This window comes from Nannobrachium achirus, assembly GCF_963921795.1.
Source record: "Nannobrachium achirus genome assembly, chromosome: 12".
In the NCBI taxonomy this organism is placed as follows: Eukaryota; Metazoa; Chordata; class Actinopteri; order Myctophiformes; family Myctophidae; genus Nannobrachium; species Nannobrachium achirus.
In genome coordinates, this window is record NC_137832.1 from 6,352,417 (window position 1) to 6,371,610 (window position 19,194).

The window sequence follows — 19,194 nt, forward strand, 5'->3', positions numbered from 1 at the left end:
GGTAAAATGGCAGGGGCTAAAGCCCTCTTTGATGTCTATGTGTGCACGTGCCTGGTCCAGTGTGTGTGTGTGTGTGTGTGTGTGTGTGTGTGTGTGTGTGTGTGTGTGTGTGTGTGTGTGTGTGTGTGTGTGTGTGTGTGTGTGTGTGTGTGGCATACCTGGCTCCCTAGAGAAAACAGACTTTACACCCACTGCACACAAAATGAAGTGGAAACTGAGCTACACTTTCTAACCACCTGTCCACTGTACCAAGACATCAGGGACACATACTTCCCACAGATCATAACCACCCACGGAGAGTTTGAAAATATGACCAATGATGAAAAACTCCCATACCTGCTGTGCTGGGTGAAGTAAAACAATATGCAAACACAGCAGCAAGATTCGTGAGCTGCTGCGATAGGAGAAGGATATCAAATGGAACCCAACCACCTTAAAAACCATTGTATACTGTACATCCCTGCTCTGCCTGCACGTAACATTAATGCATGAAAACTGTTTTCACCTGTACATATTTTGTTCTGATTGTATTGTATTAGATAGATACCTTTATACCTTTATTATCCCATTGTATACACTTGTGCTTTGGCAATGTAACCGTATGTTTTCTCATGCCAATAAAGCCCTTTGAATTGAATTGAATTGAATTGAATTGAATTGAATTGAATTGAATTGAATTGAATAGTGTGTGTGTGTGTGTGTGTGTGTGTGTGTGTGTGTGTGTGTGTGTGTGTGTGTGTGTGTGGGTGGGTGGACAGGGAAATACTACTTTGTGGGGACCTCATGTCCCCACAAAGATAGTACAATCGGAGAAAAAAGTGGGGACAAATTAATAGGTCCCCACAAGCTGTTTAGGGGTTAGGTTAAGGGTTAGGGTTAGGGTTAGGGTTAGGTTTAAAAGTGAATGGAATGTCCCCACAAAGATAGTAGACTATGTGTAATGTCCCCACAAAGTAGCAATTGCAAACCTGTGCGTGTGTGTGTGTGTGTGTGTGTGTGTGTGTGTGTGTGTGTGTGTGTGTGTGTGTGTGTGTGTGCGTGCGTGCGTGCGTGCGTGCGTGCGTGCGTGCGTGCGTGCGTGTGTGTTACCCTGAGGCAGAGCTGCAGGGCCGTGCTGCCATGGTAGACCCTGGTCCAGGCTCGGACCATCTCTGGTCGGAAGGCCTTGACCACGTAGACCAGGCCGGGCCTCAGCACCTCGCCCTCCGCCCAGGTGCACAGCACCCTGCTGCCCCGCCGCCTCACACCCCCGTCCAGGGTGCCCCCCTCCTCCCCGCCGGGCAGGGGCCGCAGCAGGGCCGACAGGCCCCGCGGGGACCACCAGGACTCCGTGGTGGTGGGGGGCCCGCCGGGGACCCCCGGCTCACAGGGGGCCGCCGCCTCCTCTAGGGTGTAGACGCTCACCTCCTCGCCTCCGCCTGCACAGAGGAAGGGCTTTGTTTGTTGTTGCTTTTTTGACACAAATGTACTTTACTGTATATTTTTGTCACCGGGCAGAAACTTCTCATCTCCATGCTTTAACTTTTTGTGTTTTTTTTTGTTTTATATTAATGCCCTAGGCCTACTTGATCATTCTACAGCAGGGGTGTCCAAACTTTTTTCAAAGGGGGCCACATTAGAAAATATTAAAACACCCAAGGGCCGACTACATCTCCTGACAAAATGAACTTTCAGTCGGACCATAACAAAGTCACATACTGTACATATGCATCACAATTATAATATTTTATTTAACTATCATCATTAATATGATGAACCGTTTATAGTACAATTTAGGAACATAAAATTTGTCAACGGGCCGCATTTGGCCCCCGGGGCCGCACTTTTGGACACCCCCTCTACAGCGTCACGCAAAAGTAGCAGATCTACAAGCGTGTCGATCTGCTACTTTTGCCGTTTTCGCAGCAAAAAAAACAAACATTCCAGACAGAGACGATATGGAATACGATACGAGATACGAGACAATATGGCTGAAGCATTCATTTCTTTGTCCGCCAGGTGTTCTACTGTTGTTTCTTTGAGGAACTACCAGTCGTGGAGAAAGTACTCACATATCTTAAATAAAAGTATCAATGCTGCTATTTAGAAATACTCTGTTACAAGTAAAAGACTATAATTAAAAATGTGTTGGTATCAAAATGTACTCAAAGTACCAAAAGTAAAAGTACTCATTATGCAGAATATATATTTACAAATGATTTGAAATTACAGATGTAATAATAATAGTTACCTACTCCTCCCGCGAGGGAAATTCAGAATTTGCAGCCCAACCCAGCTGCTTCGCAGCCCACAAGGAGCGCGTGAGCAATTAGGGGTTAAGAGTCTTGCTCAGGGATACACATCGACATTGCTATCCTGGCTGGGAATCGAACCAGGGACAACCAGGGGAACTGGTTCCCTAGGCACTAGGCAGGCTCCCTAACCATTCAGCTACAAGCTCACAATGCAAAATGGCCAAAATGTATATGGCTGAAGTGGTTTTGTGATGAAAATCAAAATCTACAAAGTATCTAGTAACTAAAGTTTTCAAATAAATGTAGTGGAGTAAAAGTACACTGTTTGGATCAGAGATGTAGTGGCATAGAAGCAAAAGTAGGTTATTGGAAATTGGAAATACTCAATAACGACATTGTTCTCTCTGCACTCTTAATTGTGTGATAATTTACCGTTTATATCGACCCGAGTTCAGGTTTACTGCTGACTCTGGGTAAGAGTTTTATTCTCCCATAGACCATGCATGGGTTGAGAAACAGTGCAGTACCAATAGAAACCAATAGGGGGAGCTCACCCAGCATGTTAACAGGGGTGAAGGGGATGGTGTGAGCCAGCCTCATCAGGTTGTTCCTCTCCATGGCTGTGAGGACATGCATGCACGCACACGCACGCAGCACGCACGCAAACACACACACGCACGCGCACGCACGCGCGCACGCACGCACGCACGCACGCACGCACGCACGCACGCACGCACGCACGCACGCACGCACGCACGCACGCACGCACGCACGCACGCACACACACACACACACACACACACACACACACACACACACACACACACACACACACACACACACACACGCACCTCTTAGAGATCTTTGTACCTCTTTTATCAATTACTTTTTCGAATAATAGAGGCAGAATTGACGTTTTGTTGACTAAAACAGCTATAGTCTGATTCACCGCTTAAGCTCTGTCCCACTGAGCATTCTTTGGGCTATTAGACGTCTAATATACGTATAAACACTAGTCTAAAGTGAAGGTGTGAAGGTTTTTTAGATGTCTAAGCTTAGATTAGACATTGATTAGACGTCTATATAGACCGTCTATAACTCTATATATAGCTGTTGAAATAACGTCTAATCAAAGTCTAGTCTAAGCTTAGGTCTAAAACACGTTCACTTTTAGACCAATCTTAGACCAATTTTATACAGTTGTCTAATATCCGACTATTGCTCACTGGGGTTTTATTCTTCGTTGAACTGGATGCAAACCATCACAACAACGCAACGCTAAAAAAACTAAACGGAGAACATCCGACCATGTCAGTACCTGAATAGTGAGGGTACAGGTCATCTGTGGAGGCGAACGAGGAGCTCTTATTGGCTGAAACAGGAGAGAGAGGAGATTCACGCTATGAAGACAACCTCACCTGATGAACCAATCACATGATGAAGATTTAAAACATCGTTGTTGGGTGGAAACCTCATGTGTCCAATTAAATGCTTATTACTCGTTAGGATTCAAATAAAAAAAACGCAAAAGCAGATATACAAGCTCAAAACGCAGAGATCTGCTATTCTTTTTATAGTATTGTGTGACACTAGTGTAGTATGATAAAGTAGACATTCATTTATGACAAAACGTTGACAAATGATAAGGAGGTTTCTGCAACAGCAAATATATCTAACTATAAATTTACGCCTGTCCGCTGTTTGACCGTCTGTCTGCATGCTGACATCACTGATACTACACAGTTTCGCCATCATGGTAACAATGCCCAACTGACTGACATCACTACAGTGCCCAAATTTGGAGATGACATCACAGACTGGCCTGGACAAGGAACACCATACATGGGAATAAAAGAGTGCCATCCAGACAGACGGATACAAAGGTTATTGCACAACTGGACATGGATGGTGACTGTTCTGCACAACGTGCACCGGTCTGGGTTCTCCAACATTACTTCTGAGACTCCTACATTCCCTTATCGCACACCCCTACTAGGCACAGGACTAGTACATAATGGGTGCGTTCGGAAATGCGCACCGGGTGTGTGGTCAGTGTAGTAAGTGCAGTGGGCGGTGATGTTGTAGAGTGCTCTCAGTGTGGCTTATTTACAAACGACCAGTTAAGGGGCAGCTGTCGCTTTTTCATTCGCAAAACTTTCTAAAAGGCAGCAGTTGCTAACGTAACGTTGCTATTGATAGGTAATTTAATTCATAACATTAGCCTTCCTGGTGTTAGTTTACACGTTGATGCGTGTGTAACAATAAAGCCCAAAGGACTAATAAAGCAGCAAATGGGGCATTTTGTTATCATTTCCTACGCCATTGTTCACAGCTGAGAAGCACGAGACACCGCCCGCCATGAAAACCAACCAATCAAACACCGCACTGATGCACTACACCGCCAAACCCCATCTTCTGAGTAGGGTCGCTCAGTGCTTGCACTCAGCACACCCGGTGCTCAGCGCACTGGATTTCCAAATGACAACGCACCAAGAAGTGCACCCAACAAACAAACGACAACATGGCACACCAGTTTGTTGAGTGCGCATTTCCGAACGCACTCAATTTTAGAAGGGTATAAAATGTACCTTCAGGGACCACCAGTCCACTCTGCAAACTGCAAGAACACAAAGAGGAAGAATATTGAATATCTGAATATTGTGCAGGACATTAAGCTTTATGTGAACTTACTCAAGATTAAAACATTTCATTCCTCATTTCATCAGAATTTTCAACCAAACATGGCAAAACTCATATGGTGTGACTGTCCTGACCTTGTTTCTCAAAGTGGGAACTTGAATAAAACTAAGAAAAATAATTGCTAAAAATCATTTGAAAATGAATTTAGGCTAAAAAAAAATGTCTATTTGTGAGCCTATATCTTTTCAAAGTCAAAGCATAATGTTTTCAGTCATTTCTGATCAAAAACATTTTGTCCCCCAAACCAAAATCATTTGGTGTGACACTAGTTTGGACAAATTAAACAGGCAATTATTTGGACACCTATTGGCTAGAGAGGTCCTTCTTCTGTAAGGCTATTCAGCACTCCCAGCACAACTGCAAGACAGGTGTCTGAGGTGAGTTATGATTTTAACATTTTCATGAAATGCCATCTTGTTGAAACTTTGACAAACTCACCACTTTGGATGTCTGTTGGTGTGACACCTTTTCATTAAAAAAAGCTTAAGTTATTTGAAGTTTTGGTCATATTTCCATGTAGATCTAGGTTGCTTTGTTATAGCTAGCATGCTGTTAGCATGCTAATGTGTACATAGTAGCCTCAAGGTAAACCTAAATGCAGAAAACGTAATATGGTGTGACACTTAATCATAATGGTGTGACATGTCTGCTTGTCACGCCATATGACTTGATTGTCACACCATATGATTTATACTGTATTTAACTACAGATATAACAATAAATAACAAAGTTCCATGTTTCTTTTGTACATTTAAACATTTGTTTTAAACATTTTTACATAAAATGTAATTTAGCTTCATTCAGTGATACTTCAAATTCATCAGACAGAGCAGAAACCCCTTCACAGAAACCTTAACATATTGTTTCAATCTAAACAATATTTTCTCTTTGTCTTAAACTATACATTCCATTTTCTTTTGTCAGCTGGAAAATGACAAGTGCTGAGAGAACGAGAAAGTACAGGGAGAAACTAAACAATGACCCAGCAAGGAGAGAGGAGCCAAAGGGGCGAGACTGCATTTCTACGAAGAGCAGGAGGTTGTCTGTGGCATAGCAGAACCGCAACAAGGCAGCCGGTTTGCTACCCTCACCAAATACGACTGGCTGATGTACAATACAGTCTAAATGTATAATCTAATCTGATCTAATACTTTTGTACTTTCACTCACTGGACTGGACAGTGGACAGTGTTAAGGTAGGACCCGAGACAAAACTAGCTAAAATAGCTGATCTACAAGCTCTCAACACGTTGTGCTGCGAGAGCTTGTAGATCAGCTATTTTCGGAGTTGCGCAACCCAGCACTCTTTAGCTAGTGGAGATGTGGTGTAATGTCATGATTCCTAATTACATTTGTTCAACACAAAATGCTGTGTTCAAGTTCAGGAGACTTCGGAAAAAGCAATTTACCTGAATGCTGAGTTCTGTTTCCACTAATTGGTGTTAATAAAATGTTGCCTTGGCTCCAAGTGTGGCTATGCGCCTTATTGTCTCTTTAGGATCCTTCTGCCGTGGGCCGGCAGAAGACTTAGGTGTGCGTAGCATTCCTGTGCACATCCTCATCATCCATCTACTACTACAATTCTTTCTTATCCCATGTTAAAGCCCTACAATAATATCCTGTTCAGAAATATTAAGGCCATGTTATCCTGGGTAATTGTTTAATCAATCAGTAAAGTTCAGTACTCACTAATAGGTAGGTTAAAACACAGTTTGCTTTGACACATGAAGATATGATCATACGGTGTGACACTAAATCATTTGGTGTGACATTCCAAATAGTGAAAAATCATACCTTTATTAATGATTAAACCAAAAAAAATGTTTATGGATTACATAGAGAATATTATCAGGAAGAGTCACAAATATTTGTGTAATTTTAGAGAAAGTTTTGACAGAATACATTTAAAATATGTTGTAAGATCATGAACATGGGCCTCACACAGAGTGTCGATTATGAAGAAAATATACAGATATAATTAACTTTCAAAAAACTATAGTGGATCACTGGTTAGTTATGATAAAGGACTTTGATAAAGTGAGTAACTTAAGAAAGATGTACTCCATTTTCATTTTATGAACAATTATTTTCATGTCACACCATATGACGATTTTAGGCACAAGTACAACAAACTGCTGAATAAAGTCTGATTCCAATAAAATATCTAAAAACAAAATGTATTTCCATAAGGTTGAGAGTGAGTAGAACAAAAGTAAATAACTTTTATGCCTGCAATTTAAAGTTTTTTTAAAAACACATTTTTTGGGGCGTCACGTCACTGACCCAAATCTTTATCATAGTCATACTGCATCAGTCATAGAGCACAGTCTGACATTACTGCTACTAGAGGGCGATATCCACCTGGGTCACAGTCTAACCTTCAATCCCTGGCTAATAGACAAATATGCCTTAATACATTATAATTGTCCTCTATAAATACCATGTAAAATTAAAAACACCTTAATGATTTGATTCCTTCAAGAAATAGCTAATCTTTCACTCAATAGGGGAAATGCCTGTCGCAAGTTGATGATGTCATAAATGTAATTTGTGATCTATCCCTATGGAATTTATGGCATGCATGTGCAAATAAAGAAAAAACATAATACTTCTGGTTAATATGAGCATCAAATCAATATTTCAAATGTGTTTTTTTTGCACATGCATGCCATAAAAATGACACATGACATTTATGACATCATCAACTTGCGACAGGCATTTCCCCTGAGTATTAGCCAGGGGTCCTTTTAAAACTCATAAACAACATAGAGTCAATATTAGATCCATGTTAATAGTATTTTAAGAGAGATAATTTAAGACTTACGAGGACCTACGGCTAGGTGATCTGGACCAGCTGCTCCATGCTGATTGGCTGGGGCTCCAGGGATCCTGCAAGGGAAAGACAATGAGGGTAAAAAAATAAAAGACATCTTTATGATATAATCTTTTACAAAATCAAAGTGATAATAAAGTGTTGAAGATATCGCATATCACTGAATAATCAATAACATAATCACCCCATGTGCACTGTGCACATGGGGTGATTACTGCCTGCCTCCTGTGAATTGTTTTATTTTTATTTTTGTTTATTTTCTTTTTATTTCGTTCATATTAACATTGACATTCAGATCATCTAATGGATAATCATATTTAACGGTATAAATGCTTATAGTTGGAGTCGCCCAGGGCTCTGTCCCTCCTGTTTTCACTCTACATTCAAATAATCTTTGCCGAAAGCAGTCCATCTACTAGCTTGTAGATCAGCTATTTTCACTGAATGTGCACCCACTACAGTGGTGGTTCTCAACCTTTTCAGATCGTGACCCATCAAAATAAATCCTATTTAAAAACGGGGACCCTCCTCCCTGACAAGCACTTAGAATGTAGGACTTGAGGAATTACATTTTGTTGACTCGGTGCCACAGATAAATACTGTGGAAAATAGCAGATCTACAACATGTGAGGACTCCCACGGGGGTCCCGCCCACAGGTTGGGAACCACAGTTGTGGGGAGGGTCCCCAGATGATTAACTTAATGTGCAACATTGTTTTCTCACTCAACAGTAAACAAACCAACATAAAGTTTAAGTGTATAGAGGGTATCTGTACATTTTTAAAAGTGACAATTTAATGACTTTTTAATACCTTTAATATCATACAGTCAGACATTGTGAAAATAGACGATCTACATGCTCACAATGTAGATCAGCTATTTTCACAATAGAACCGTGTTATAGAAAATGTAATTCCTCATCTCTTAGTGCTCGTCAGGGTGAGGGGTCCCCAGTTAAAATATGAATATTGTGGGGGTCGCAGCCTGAAAAGGCTGAGAACAGGGACTTGCTGGCCATTGGGAAAAGCGGGACAACTCCCGAACGGCCAGTTCATTCCCAGCCGGTCCAGGCCTTCGTTCCATTTTGGGGGCTGGGTGGCCAACAAAGTAAATCGTCACTGTCGGGCAGAAACCTCGTATCTCCAAGTTTCAAATTTGTAAATTTCTTCGCAAAGCAAAGCCCTGCTTCATCATACAAGGCCGTCGCACAAAAGTAGTGAACAGCCAATCTACAAGCACACAACGCCTCGCGGTGCGAGGCGTTGTGTGCTTGTAGATCGGCTGTTTTCACTAGTTTAAATCATTTTTAAAATGATAAATACAAAACAAACGGTTTTGGATATACAAGGTTTCCACCCGACAACGGCGAACTATAGCTCATGTAATTGGCCCACTGGCTTGTCACTTGTCATGATCTGAAATGGCAAATCTTTGAGTAGCAGCAGCAGCAGCGCTATAGAGAGAGATCTCTCTCTATAGCGCGCAATGAGGGCCTCTACAACTCTTTTTCCCGGGCTGAATCAGGGGCCCAGCACGTCCCTGGCTGAGAACCACTGCACTAGAGGACATGTGTGTCTCACCGTATCCAGGTCATGCTCCTGGATCTTCACTGTCTTCTTGTACTGGTTGCTGCGTCTGCCACCCAGGAAGTCAGACGACTTGGACCATTCTGCACAAACATTAAACCACAATAACAAATATGTTATCCCAGGTCTCCACCTAAAAGACGGCCTCGTGCCGGCGCAAAAAAAATGAACAGGGGCGAATTGAGAGTCCAACGACCGAGCGCAACATCGGCAGTGGAGCACCCTTCATCGGTTAAAAAGGAAACGTTCCCAGCGTTGACGCTGATGCGACGCTCAATGGCTGCAGTGGAGCCGGGGGGGAAACTGTACATGTTACATTACATTCTATACCAGGGGTATTCAACATTTTCAGGCCAAGGACCCCTTAGTTGAGAGAGAGATGAAGCAGGGACCCCCCACAACCTGTTCATAGATTCCATAGAGTTTCATTATTTGGGTTAGGGTTAGGGTTAATTTGCATGTCAATTTGTGTTTTCGGATATTTAACCACTTGAACCGCCAATACTTAATAAACGTGACCTTTCACTCTGTACTTAGTCTGCTCTTTTTCCCCTCTACACCAAAGCTCTTTGCCGAAAATAGCCGATCTACAAGCTCACAACGTCTTGCAGCACGAGGCATTGTGAGCTTGTAGATTTGCTATGTTTGTCTTGGGTTCAAGTGGTTAATGTAAAAAAAATGAAAAAAGGTTTCTATCACACAAAGATTTGAAGGACCCCCCTAGGGATGTTGAAGACGCCCGTTCTATACAAACATCAAATAATAACGAACTGTACACATTATGTTACATTCATTCTACAAAGACCGCTGTTTGTGTTTGTGTTATGAGTACTATATATCCATAAGGCAAGGCGACAGAGCAACTTCTATTTTTATTTTCCATAAAAATGTCGATTTCCTTCTGCCCAAAAAATTGATACAAATAAAATCAGTAACTGGCATAAAAGAGCCATCACCAAATTAAAAGTGTGTTGTAAAATATTCACATTTTCAGATTTGTTGGACTTTATACAATTAGACATTATACAATACATGGTTGATGAATAATTCCAGTCGTGGAGAACCATTCTTGCCATCTGATTATTAAAGACTAATTTAGGGCTTGGCTTGGAAACAACTCACATATCAACCAAAGCCTTGGAGTTTAAATTACAGTGGCCCTCATATGTTATTTTTATAGAAATACGAACAGAAATGATAAAATAGTGAAAGCACATGAATCAGCTGATGAGTCAGGCTATGAAATAAATATAATCTGAAGTCCCCCAGCATCATAGTCTATGGGACCAGTGGCCACGTACAGACCATTACACTCTGTTCTGCTAACCATACAGTGTTGTATGGACAGGATTATGAAACTGTTATCATATTTTGACACTTCTTGCACTTTTCACTCTTATGGGAGGAAACTGATGATAGAAAGATAAAGAAAGAGAGAAGTGTGACTACATATGTGTGTGTGTGTGTGTGTGTGTGTGTGTGTGTGTGTGTGTGTGTGTGTGTGTGTGTGTGTGTGTGTGTGTGTGTGTGTGTGTGTGTGTGTGTGTCCTTGTATGCATCTCCTTTGTGTGGACATAAATAAATGGTTAAAATGTGTGTGCATGCGTGCGTGCGTGCGTGCGTGCGTGCGTGCGTGCGTGCGTGCGTGAACGCGTGTGTTGTTGTGCTCAGCAAACCTTCTCTGGATAAATAAAGGATATTGTCGTTGTCGGCTGGAAACCATGTATGTCCAAAACCGTTTGCATCTTCTCTTTATTGGTACTGTACTGCTCTTGTCTTTGTTTTTTTTTGTTTTTTTCCTCTTATCTATCTTTTCTTACGTCTCTGTAACTTTGTAAATAACTGTATACTGCTGTGCTTCTACTGGACAACTGAATTTCCCCCTTGGGATAATAAAGGTATCTATCTAATGATTTGTAATGCAGGCTGCTATCCCAGGAAGTCATGTGATCCAAGATGGCCGCGGTGTGAATATGGTCTATCTATCGTCTTGTGACATCATCGATTGGGAATCCAAGCTAATAGAAACTGCAGGCTTTCTATTCCTGAAAAGTTGCAATGTTAAAGTGGAAGCCATTGTTCTCGCGATAATAAAAATCTAAATATTTTTTTCAAAAATATTGATTAATTTTTTGGGGGGGAAAATGATGATGTCACAAGACGATGGATTCTGAACTTCCCACAGCTCTCCTAGGAGACTTGGACCGAGTAGAAAAAAATTGGGCTGTTTTATTATGAAGATAGGTTGAAAAGTGGTGAAGTCCTCCTTTAATGAAACAGACCTGATTTGCACTGTACTTGATGAGTTCTTTTGCCATCTGCAGCCAACTCTCTTCACCAAAAATAGCTGATCTACGAGCTCTCAACGCATCACTTTGTGACGCGTTTTGAGCATGTAGATCGGCTATTTTTGGTGAACCTTAACCCCCCCAGAATAGGATGCTGGGGTTCAAGTGGCTAAACGTCTAGTATAAAGATGTTTTTGGATATTCTCCGTGACATTGCTTTCCGTATCTCAGGTGGAAAGATATTCATACTTACGTCACGTAATAAGATGTAAGATTCTAAAAATGAACAGTGTAATTCAGTGGTGCCGTGGATGGAAAAAGTTATTTACAGTGCCCTGAGTCAAAACAGTTTGAAAACTTCAGCATAACCAATTTCAGCTCAACTCAAATACCCAATTTCAGCAACCAAATACAACACTAGAAAATGTATAACACTTAATTACTCTTGGATGGGAAATGATCACAGGAATGAACTACGTACCGTACTGCTGTATGAGGGACATCCTCTCTGTACGGTGCAGGTCTTCTAATGAAGAGAACTTTGAGCGACGGTTTCTTCTCTTACAACCAAGGTGTCATTCTGAGTGTTTTAGGAAGTGCATTTATCTCCGCTGATGTGAGGTATTGGGTATTTCAATGAGGAAGCTGTGAGGGTGGCTGTCACTTCTTCTTTACATTTGTCCTCGTCTTTATTTTAGTCTATAGAAACGGTCCACACTCACAAGGTGACATTTCTTTGTTTTCTTTTTTTTTGAGCGGTGGTAGACCGCTCCATAGAGTGGCTGTGCGTGTGTCTGTAGCCACTTTTCCTCAGCGTTTTGCCATAGCAATGTGTTTTCCTCAGCGTTTTGCCATAGCAAAACTACATCCTAGACCTATCTGTAGCCACTTTTTCCTCAGCGTTTTGCCATAGCAGTGTGTGTGTCTGTAGCCTGTATTACATCACCAATTACATCCTAGACCTATATCCTAGTCTGAAGACGTTATGCAAGCACGACCACCGCTCACTTCACATTGGGTGTGATTTTTTTATTATTAGCAGCAGCAGTCATGACAGACAGATGTTTCGACTGTTTTGGATACTCAGGCCTTCATCAGCGTTTATGTCTGTCTCTTTTAAACTGTTCATTCTATGCTCGAGACGCCATTAAATTTACCTTTGGACATCGATTTAGTTACATTCTTTTCCCCCCATATACTGTAGATACGTAACGTAAGCCTTATTCGACAGTAATAGTGGAGAAAGAAATGCAGAGAGCCAGAAGAGCATATAGGCCAGGGGAATAACATTCAGCAAATGGAATCGAACCATGGAAACAGGCTGGTCGGGGCATGATGTGTAATTAGTGCCCAAGTGATCTAGGGCATTCACCAAATATTCAAATATTCGAATAGCAAAGTCACTATTCGACGTTGTTCACCGAAGTCGAATATTCTTTTTTTCTTTTCTTTACATTTTTTTGTCAATTCCCCTGGTGGATGAATCTGTTAATGCTCTATACCAGGGGTTCTCAAACCTTTTTAGGCAGCGACCCCCAAAATAAACATATTTGAACTGGGGACCCCCACCCTGACAAGCACTTGGAATTGTAGGTATTACATTTAATGTGACTCGGTTCCGCAGATAAATATTGTGAAAATAGCAGATCTATATGCTCACAACGCCTCGCAATGCGAGGCGTTGTGAGCATGTAGATCGGCTATTTTCACAATGTTGCTTACTTAATATTTGACAGTTTGGCCAGTCCTGTCGAATATTCGACTATTCGAATACTTTGAGGTCGAATAATTCGAATACTAAAAATCACTATTCGTGAATGCCCTACTGTTTACATTTCTGTCTAATAAAGTATGCAAACAATCAATCAATCCATCAATCCATCATCAATCAATCAGTCAATCAACCACCTGGCTATCGGTTGGCGCTATGTGCTAGTAGAAATGATAATCCCTAAGAATATTGAACAGTTTAACAAATTAAAAAGCCTGTCAACAGCAGCTAACAACTTCACACTTGTAGGCGTGACGTTCACGATGTCCTCACACTTCACTTCACACCCACATTCTGTCTGTCTGACGCAACCCTGAGTCGCAGGTTTGATTCCAGAGCCTGACGGGACCGACCCTTGCTGTGGCCCATAAAAAAGCTGTTTCAACAAGGAACAAGGAATCCGGACAAATTAAAGGTATATTCAGTGATTGTATTTCATTCAAATAAAAATATAATTGGTACATTTCCCATTCATTCTCCTCACTAAAATGTGTGCTGACCATATAAGGACTTCCACCGTGGCCCGTGTTACGAGCATAGCTAGATTCGTTTTTTAGAGGTGGCCAGCCAGTCCTCGACCAATCAGGGTAGAGTATGGCCGTAGTTATGTTATGATGTTTAGTTATGATGGTCAAAATAAAAGTTTTGAGAGCCACAGTCGCTCTGAATTAAGAACGTCTGCTAAATGCCTAGATTGTAAACTACTGAACTCATAAAATGCAACAGTCTCGTAGTAAATCAGTATCATACATATCCTGAAGCTGAAGACGTACGGTAGGTCTACCGATATTCAGTGATTGGGTCTAATGATAAAAACGAGAACATTATAATGGTGTGAAAAATCTATAAAAAAACGAAACATTTCCATTTGCCTGCTGGCGTCGCCGGTTCGATTCCCGATCCGGATGACCTTTGCCACATCATTCCCCATCTCTCTCCCCATTTCCTGTCAGTCTACTATCCTATCAAATAAAGGCATAAAAAGCCCAAAAACAAATCTTAAAAAAAAAAAAAAACGTACCTCTGCTCCGGCTGTGTCGCAGTGAGGTGTCCTCCGCCAGGCTCCGCCCACAGGGGAAACTCTCCACCCTGAAGGGGAAGGATAACCTCACTGGGTTCACGGGGGCGCCAGAGAACGCCACGTTCTCCACACTGGACGACAGAGACCTGCAGTGGCCGTGGGGGAGGTCCCTGGCCGGCCACGCCCACTTCCTGCCGCGTCCCCATTGGCTGGAGGAGAGTGTTCGCAGAGACTGCGGTTGGCTGCGGCTGTCCAGGGAGAAGGCGGGGTTGACCACGCCCACAGAGATGTCCCTGGTGGTGATAGGCCAGTCAGGATTATCGCCATTATTTTTTGCATAAATCGTCACAATCGTTTCCATTCGTCATCTCCTGTATGAATGAATCTGCTGAAAACTTGTGAGAATAGCTGATGTACAAGCTTGTGAGACAACACATTGTGAACTTGTAGATCAGCAATTTTTTCAGATTTTTGAAAGTATGAATGTATTAAATGCACGGCCTGTTATTGGCCATACAGTAAAATTATTTATTGTGATTATTGGTACTTTGTCAATGTGATGAGATGTCAAGAAATGTTCAATGCCAAAAACAAATTAAATCATTAATCAATTAACCGTCAAACAAAATGTAATGGACTTGCATTGAAATTAATAGCTGGGGGCAGGGCCGTCCACTCTCTATTATATGGGTCAGTGACGTGCCGCCCCAAAAAATGTGTTTTTAAAAAAAACTTTAAATTGCAGGCATAAAAGTTATTTACTTTTGTTCTACTCACTCTCAACCTTATGGAAATACATTTTGTTTTTAGATATTTTATTGGAATCAGACTTTATTCAGCAGTTTGTTGTACTTGTGCCTAAAATCGTCATATGGTGTGACATGAAAATAATTGTTCATAAAATGAAAATGGAGTACATCTTTCTTAAGTTACTCACTTTATCAAAGTCCTTTATCATAACTAACCAGTGATCCACTATAGTTTTTTGAAAATTAATTATATCTGTATATTTTTTTCATAATCGACACTCTGTGTGAGGCCCATGTTCATGATCTTACAACATATTTTAAATGTATTCTGTCAAAACTTTCTCTAAAATTACACAAATATTTGTGACTCTTCCTGATAATATTCTCTATGTAATCCATAAACATTTTTTTGGTTTAATCATTAATAAAGGTATGATTTCTCACTATTTGGAATGTCACACCAAATGATTTAGTGTCACACCGTATGATCATATCTTCATGTGTCAAAGCAAACTGTGTTTTAACCTACCTATTAGTGAGTACTGAACTTTACTGATTGATTAAACAATTACCCAGGATAACATGGCCTTAATATTTCTGAACAGGATATTATTGTAGGGCTTTAACATGGGATAAGAAAGAATTGTAGTAGTAGATGGATGATGAGGATGTGCACAGGAATGCTACGCACACCTAAGTCTTCTGCCGGCCCACGGCAGAAGGATCCTAAAGGGACAATAAGGCGCATAGCCACACTTGGAGCCAAGGCATTGAAGGCAACATTTTATTAACACCAATTAGTGGAAACAGAACTCAGCATTCAGGTAAATTGCTTTTTTTCCGAAGTCTCCTGAACTTGAACACAGCATTTTGTGTTGAACAAATGTAATTAGGAATCATGACATTACACCACATCTCCACTAGCTAAAGAGTGCTGGGTTGCACAACTCTGAAAATAGCTGATCTACAAGCTCTCGCAGCACAACGTGTTGAGAGCTTGTAGATCAGCTATTTTCGCTAGTTTTGTCTCGGGTCCTACCTTAACACTGTCCACTGTCCAGTCCAGTGAGTGAAAGTACAACAGTATTAGATCAGATTAGATTATACATTTAGACTGTATTATTTGTACATCAGCCAGTCGTATTTGGTGAGGGTAGCAAACCGGCTGCCTTGTTGAGGTTCTGCTATGCCACAGACAACCTCCTGCTCTTCGTAGAAAATGCAGTCTCGCCCCTTTGGCTCCTCTCTCCTTGCTGGGTCATTGTTTAGTTTCTCCCTGTACTTTCTCGTTCTCTCAGCACTTGTCATTTTCCAGCTGACAAAAGAAAATGGAATGTATAGTTTAAGACAAAGAGAAAATATTGTTTAGATTGAAACAATATGTTAAGGTTTCTGTGAAGGGGTTTCTGCTCTGTCTGATGAATTTGAAGTATCACTGAATGAAGCTAAATTACATTTTATGTAAAAATGTTTAAAACAAATGTTTAAATGTACAAAAGAAACATGGAACTTTGTTATTTGTTGTTATATCTGTAGTTAAATACAGTATAAATCATATGGTGTGACAGTCAAGTCATATGGTGTGACAAGCAGACATGTCACACCATATGATTAAGTGTCACACCATATTACTGTTTTCTCCATTTAGGTTTACCTTGAGGCTACTATGTACACATTAGCATGCTAACAGCATGCTAGCTATAACAAAGCAGCCTAGATCTACATGGAAATATGACCAAAACTTCAAATAACTTAAGCTTTTTTTAAAGAAAAGGTGTCACACCAAAAGACATCCAGAATGGTGAGTTTGTCAACGTTTCAACAAGATGGCATTTCATGAAAATGTTAAAATCATAACTCACCTCAGACACCTGTCTTGCAGTTGTGCTGGGAGTGCTGAATAGCCTTACAGAAGAAGGACCTCTCTAGCCAATAGGTGTCCAAATAATTGCCTGTTTAATTTTTCCAAACTAGTGTCACACCAAATGATTTTGGGTTGGGGGACAAAATGTTTTTGATCAGAAATGACTGAAAACATTATGCTTTGACTTTGAAAAGATATAGGCTCAAAATAGACATTTTTTTTAGCCTAAATTCATTTTCAAATGATTTTTAGCAATTCTTTTTCTTAGTTTTATTCAAGTTCCCACTTTGAGAAACAAGGTCAGGACAGTCACACCATATGAGTTTTGCCATGTTTGGTTGAAGATTCTGAAGAAATGAGGAATGAAATGTTTTAATCTTGAGTAAGTTCACATAAAGCTTAATGTCCTGCACAATATTCAGAAGGTTTTTGACAAATATATTTTTTATTTATACATGTTTGACACCGAGGACAGCGAAAACGTTACGTCACGTCACCCACCCATATATTACCTGTATGGGTCAAACATTGATTGATTGATTGACTGAATATTTTATTAGACAAAAATGGAAAACAGTACAAGTATAGTCAATACAATTGAAATGTATTGACTATACATGCTCTCACTTCTCGCCTGTCTATGGCAGGGCACACGAGCGGAGTGGAGCGGTGACAAAAGCCGCTCTGCACTCCAGAGGGCTCTTGTCCCACTCGCTCGTCACTCTGGTCGGCCACCGGGCCGCTCCGCTCCCCGCCGCTCCGTCGCTCAACTTGATTTTCGCATCTCTCGCTCCGCGCTCGCTCCACGCTCCGCTCAGGGTCGTCAATCAGAGTCAAAAAAGTAGTTTGCTACCATGTCCGAAACACTTTCTCCTTTGCCAGTGTGTTCCCAACACAAATGGCTGCGGTAACGTAAGCCTCGGCTTTGATGGAGACTTGGAGAGCTGTCCACTCGCCACTGTTTTGTTGGAAACAAGCAGTGTGTGGCCCCAACAGGATCGGCTCGGAGCGGAGGAGGGTCGGCGCTCAGACCCATTATAAAAGTCGCTCGCTCACGCTCAACTAAAAAACGGCTCGCTCCACTCCCCGCACCGCTCGCGCTCCACTCCGCTCGTATGCCCTGGTCTATGGGAGAAGTGATAACTAACAGACACACAGACAGGTCTACCTGGGGTCAGAGGTCAATCTGTAGGCCTACCTGGGTTCAGACAGTAGGACCATACGACTGGAGCTTCTGGACACTTCTAGATCCATCAACTCTTTGATCTTCTCTTCATCATCCTCATCTTCATCATCCTCTTCATCATCCTCTTCCACATATGTCTGGAGCAAGGTTATTATAGATCATAAAAGCAATGAATTAGTGACAACTAGAATGTAAACGATTTAGTTAAACTGAAATAAAAACTAAAATGAGGCTTTACAAATACCTTAACCAAGTGATACTGTATTATGGGTTTACAAAACTACATAAAATAACTAAAATATTAGGAAAAGTCTCACGTCACATTGTTTAACTCTTTTTAACTAGCACTAAACCGGTCAGAACTCTAGTAACCTTGGTGTGGAGGCTGAGAGGGGAACCAGAAGGTGATCCAGAAGGTGATCTTTCATCTTCCCAGCCTGGGGTCTCCTCCGTCACAACACAGCCCTCACAGCGGTGGTGGTCCTCACTGGATGGTTCCTCCTCCTGGGGGAATGATGACCATATTATAGTTTTAGTATTAGAACTACTAGAAGCTCGGCCGCCCAGCGTCTAGTCGGCGACCTGGCCAACTCGGAACAATGTAAATAGGGAATGAATGCCCCGCCCTTTAATGCAAACCCCATTATACCTGTCATAGGACCCGTTTTGACCATCTGTTTGCCTGTGTCCATTTATGCCCATATATGGAGATATCTGTATCTGACTGTCTGTCAGCGTCCATTTTATGTCCATATATGGAGATCACTGCAGATATAGTTCTGGGTCAATTTTTCTGCCCATATATGGAGATGTCTGTCTATCTGCGTCCATTTTATGCCCATATATGGAGATCTCTGTATCTGTCTGTCTGTGTCCCTTTTATGCCCGTATATGGAGATCTTTGTGATTCTGCGTCCATTGTATGCCCATATATGCCATATATGGAGATATCTGTTTATCTGC

At 41.4% G+C, this 19,194-nt stretch overlaps 1 long non-coding RNA gene across 1 annotated transcript; it reads right to left on the reverse strand.

Moving 5' to 3' along the window:
- Positions 1–14,607: 14,607 nt before the first annotated feature.
- LOC308295975 lies at positions 14,608–18,689 on the reverse strand. The gene is made up of 3 exons (XR_013962597.1): positions 18,604–18,689; positions 18,244–18,368; positions 14,608–14,725 (listed from the first exon to the last, which is right to left on the reverse strand). It is a non-coding gene; the product is annotated as an uncharacterized lncRNA (long non-coding RNA).
- Between the last annotated feature and the right edge of the window lie 505 nt (positions 18,690–19,194).